Source organism: Palaemon carinicauda, chromosome 20, assembly GCF_036898095.1.
Source record: "Palaemon carinicauda isolate YSFRI2023 chromosome 20, ASM3689809v2, whole genome shotgun sequence".
NCBI classification, from domain to species: Eukaryota; Metazoa; Arthropoda; class Malacostraca; order Decapoda; family Palaemonidae; genus Palaemon; species Palaemon carinicauda.
The window spans coordinates 69,778,815-69,784,745 of NC_090744.1; positions in this window are offsets into that span (position 1 = coordinate 69,778,815).

Consider the following 5,931-nt stretch of genomic DNA (forward strand, 5'->3'; position numbering starts at 1 on the left):
ATCTATCTATATATATATATATATATATATACACACACATATATATATATATATATATATTCATATGTATATATATATAGATATACACACCCATATATACATACATATATATATATATATATATATAAGCAGAATCATTCCAGACTTCAAACGTCTTTCGTTAAACAGGTGTTCCTCAGGATCCTTCCCAAGATATATGTATTCAGCCATACGGGTCCAAGAATGTTGATGTTGTTGTAAGTCCTCTCACCAACAAGTCTTCTGTTTTCTTCGGTTTCTTGTGTATTCACGGGACATTTAAAATGATTTAGGGATGTTTATCGATTGTTGGTCATCCTGGCAATGTGTCCAGCCCAGTTCCACTTAAGCTTTCTATTGGTTTAGAGGATATTTACCTCTTTTTTTCTTTCGACTAGTCCATCCATCGAAAGTCTAACATAATCATTGCCCGTGAAACATGCATTGTTCTTAATTCAAGGTAAAATGCAATTGATAAATTTCAGGATTTGGCTACGTGAGTGAAAGTTTGGACGATACGCTACAATACAATTGGAATCTTCTTATCTTATATAACGAATTTGTTCTTCCAAACACCTGTCAACCAAGGGTAATACTTCTTTTATTTCAATTTCTTTTGAGTGGTCTTGGAGGGATATGCGTTAGCAAATTTAGATGTAGTGTTCCACTTCCTTTATAATTTTGATGGCTGATCTGCTTGTTTTACGTATTTAAAAAACATGGCCTTAGCCTTATGAAAGTTCACGTGAAGGTCAACTGATTCACATGTATTATTTAGCTTTCTGAGCATTCGCTGAAGCTCTTCTTCTAAATGATGTCATCAGCAAATCTGAGTTGACCTACATACTCTCCATGAACTTTTGTTTCCCTTTTTGACTTATTAAGTTCTTGAAAAATTCTTTCTAGGCAAGCAGTAACCAATTTTGAAGGTCTCACAGTTTAATCTGCAAATGCTACTGGTACCGTTTTGGGATTCTCATTAGTTTGATTCACTGTCTGCAGGTGGTCAGGTGTGAAGTAGTCTCTTCTAAACCCTGCTTGTTCCTGCGGCTGTTTTTCTTCTACTTGATGCATAATTATTTTAGTGATTACCTTTGTGAAGATTTTATAAATAACACAGCAGAACCATTGGGTGTTGATTGTTCATGTCTCTTGAGTTTATTTTCTTATAAAGTAATATGAGGATGGCTCTATTCTAATCTTCCAGTGGTCGACTCTTCTTCAAACAATCGTTGAAGAGTTCAGATAGTCTGATATTGAAAAGGTTTCCAAATTCTTTTACAAGGTCCAATGTTATATTGTTTAATCCTGATGCTTTGCTTTTCTTCATTTGCTGGATAGCAAGTTTTATCTCCGATGCTGTGATCTCTGGGAGACCAAGACAGTCTAGTTAAATTTTTGCTTCTTGATGATAGTGTAAAGATCTTTCTGAAGAGTAGAGCTTTTGGTAGTACTCCCATGCTCTCCTTAATTTTCCTTCTATGTGTGCCATGAGTGAGCTATTTTCTTGTAGCATTCATGTAAATTGGAGTTTCCCTTAGCAGAATTTTCTTGTTGCTGTTTTGAACTCTCTGCCATGCTTGATGCTATTTTTAATTACTTTTGTTGATTGATAATAAAGTTGTTCTAGTTATGTTTTTCATATACTTTTGTTAAGTTCTGTTGTCTTTGATTCCTAGCAAGCAGTTATCGGTGTTTTGAGACTTCTATATTTCTTCATAAAGTCCCTGTGTCTTTGAAAAATATAACATTCTTATGAAAATTTCAGGATTTATAATTCTTTATAGTTAACTTCAGTGGGATGACGATATCATAGTTCAAGTTTTCTATATTGTTTTCTTTGTCATTTTGATCTTCTTGACTCTCAAAGATCTCGTAATGATAATTGCAGAAATGGCAGTCTCAGATACTTCTACATGTTCTGTTTTTGAAAGGGAAATTTGTTGATATATACTGTACATAAATTATAGTACGCATATATAATGATACAGATAATCCAATATTATATATATATATATATATATATGTATATATATATATATATATATATATATACTTACATACATACACACATATACACACACACACATATATATATATATATATATATATGTATATATATATATACATATATATATATATATATATATCGATTGCTATGCAACAACAAAGGATATCTTTGAAGAAAAGTGTAATAGATGATATTCCAAAGAGACATACATGAATTGTGATTGTGACTTCAATGGTAAAGTTGGAAGGAATAATCAAGGTATAGAGAATGCGATGGGTGTTGAGGGTCTTGGTGAAGTTGCGAATAAAAATGGGGTATATTTTATAAGATTTTGTTCAACAAACAAGCTTGTTATTGGAGGTATTCTTTTCCAACACAAGGTCATCCACAGATATACCTGGACTTCACCATGTGGCAATTACAAAAATCAAATAGATCACATAGCCATTAATAAAGAGAGAATGAGGACTCTATGAAATGTAAGACGCTATAGAGGTGAAGATATTGGTAGTCATCACTATTTCCTCATTGCCACACTGAAATGAGAACTGAAAGAACCCAACAGAAATGTATATGGAATACATAAGTTTGATACAACAAAGCTTCTAGAAGATGAGCACAAATAAACCTTTGCAAGTGAATGTAGGAATCGATTTTCAGTGTTAAAGACTTTAAGAGTAGTGGAGCAGACAGTTAATGAGGAATGGTGTGATATTAAGAACATATATCAGTCAGTTGATAGTGAAGTATTGGGACATGCAGTTACTTGTAGGAAACCATGGATATCAAATGATACTTGGGATGCTATAAAAAGGAGACAAAACCATAAATTGATTGCTGAAAGCCATCCAGGAAGTAATGAAAATTACAATGTAGAGCATGCTAAGTATTCCAATATTGATAGTCAAAAGAAAAGCCAGGAATGACTGAAGTAAATAATTAGACAGGAAAGCAGATGATGCTGACAGAGCTATGGATTTAGGGAGTGGCATTTGTGTAAGAATTGATCATATAATTATCAAAGAAATTTCTGCTGATGTAAAGAAGAAGTATATACCCATCAGAGAGAGAGATGGATCTTTTATAACAACAAAAGATGAAGAAAGGCAATGTTAGATGGTACACTTTAGTGAGGTTATGAATCGGAGATATGAGGGGAATAATTTGATTGATATACCTGAAGCTGAGGAAGATTTGACGTGTGTTTGAAGTCGAAGCTAACATTAAAATAATTAAAGTCAAGGAAAGCCCCTGGATACGATTGAATAACTGATGAGATGATACTGGCTAAAAATGACGTGACCCCCAGGATACTTAAAAGATTATTTTGTAGAATGTTCCGTGAAGAGGCAAAACCTGATGAATGGGAGCTTGGGGTGTTTGTGAAAGTGACAGAAAAAGGAGATGTGACTGATTACAATAATTACAGAGGCGTCATACTTACGTCAGTTTTCATGGAGATATATAGTATGCTCATTCTAAATAGGGTACAGAGAAAGATTGATGAAAAGCTGAAAGATGAACAAACAAGACTTAGAAAAGGTAGAAGTTGTACTGACCAAATTTCAATTTTAACACAGGTAATATATCAATGTGTAGAACATAGAAATCCACTTTTGATGGCATTTGCAGACTATGAAAAAGCTTTTGATAGTGTGCAAAGTTAATGTTAGTAGAGTCCTATCAAATAAATTTCCAGTGAATAGTGGAGTACTCTAAGGGAATGTGTTGTCACCTATGTTGTTTATCCTCCTTTTGGATTTTGTAATTCATAGAACAGCTGTGGATGGTGGAGAAGGATTTAATTGGATTGGTAACAGGGAATTATTGGACCTAGAGTGTGATGATGACTCTGTTCTTATTTGCAAAAAAAAAAAAAAAAAAAAAACACTGGACTTGTAAAATCTGCAAACCAGACTACATAAAAAATAGATGAAAAATTGAAATGATGAGAATGGAATATGAAATGGCAGATGAAATATCATTGGAAGGATAAAGGATTAATGTGGTGGAATCATTTAAATACATAGGAGCTAAGATTTCTAATACATGAAATTTAGAATTTGAGTTTAAAAAAATATTGAAAAAATAAAATCAGACAATGACTAGTTTAAGTAAAATATGGAAATCAAATCGCATGAAATTCCCTATAAAATTCAAGCTATATGTTAGTTTGGTGAGATCAGTGTTATTGTATGGATATGAGTCGTGGTATGACAATGAAATAGTATCCAACAGATTTTGTAGATTGGAGAACAAAGCGCTCAAAAGAATATTGGGTTAAATGGCTGGACAGGATTAAAAATGAAAATATAAGAGAGATTGCCCGAGTGCCATATGTTGATGAGATCATGGTGATGGGTAGACAGAGATGGTTTGGGCATACTCTTCGGACTCCCCAAAAGAGACTAGTTTACCAAACTTTCAACTGGCCTACACAAGGAAATAAAAGAGTTGGAAGACCAAGGCCCACATGGCTGAGGACTATCAAAAGTGAATTAGGTGATGATGAATGGAGAAGTATTGATTTTAAACCTGAAGATAGAGACGACTAACAAAATCTAACCACAGCGCTTTGCGTTAATAAGTGAAGGAGATGATGATGGTGATGATGATAATGATGTATATATATATATATATATATGTATATATATAAATATATATATATATATATATATGTATATATATATATATATATATACATATATATATATATATATATATATGTGTATATATATATATATATATATACATAGATATATATATATATATATATATTTATATATATATATATATATATATATATCTATATATATATATATATATATATTCCTGATCTATATGTTAATCGATGGTACAAGCGTTCAATTAGTTTGTTATGCATGTTGTTTAAGATTTTTTAATAATTCTCATCATCATTTATATTCAGATCCTACTGGATAGCACTGTGATGAGCCAAGAGTAGGCTGTGAGCCAAAGGCCAGATGAATGGAACTGGGTACATTATTATAGACACAACGAGTATATATACACACTAGGTCCCGCAAGAGAATCACAAAATACATCATGCTATTTCTTGTCCAACCGGCAACCAGTTCTGTTAACAGTTAAGAATGAGAAATAGTCAGACAGGTTGATGTAAGTTGCTGTCAGTGTGAGGGGAGAGCAAAGATACAAAGGATAATATATACAATAAAGAGAAATGTCGTTACTATGTACGATCGTGTGACACACGGGTGGTACATGGCTCCCCCCTTAAAAATTACATACTGTACATGTTAAATAGGGCACCCTGATCTAGAGAGGCGAACTATAGGCGGGTAATCTGGCAGAAGATAAACAGGTTTTAGACGATCAATGGAGACCCAGTCTTCTTTGCCATGAATGTTTAGTAGGAATGCTTTCGGATTGTGTCAGATCACAATGAAATGGCCTGTGTAGGAGGGCGTTAGTGGTGGCTTACTAGTGTCGTTGCATAGGAAGACGGGCATTGCAGAGTGCAAGTCCGTTGGTATATGATGCCTCGCTGGGGGCTTGTAAGTCTGGTTGCATGAAGTAAATTTTCCCACGACGGGACCTATGCGCTGGAGGTCGGCGGAGAAGGTTAGAGATGGAAAAAATTCGGCAGGGATGACAAAGGGATTACTATACACCATTTCAGCTGCCAAGACATCCAGGGCATCTTTAGGAATGGTCCTTAGTCCCAGAAGGACCCAGGGAAGCTGAGTAAACCAGCTGGAGTCCTTTCAGTGAGACATCAAAGCTGCTTTGAGGGTGGGATGAAAACGTTCAACTAGACCAATGGGCAGTTGTCTGCTGTACGGTGATGCCCAGGAGGTTCACTAATGATGTCCACAATTGAGAGATGAAAATGGTACCCCTGTCAGAAGTAATATGCTCAG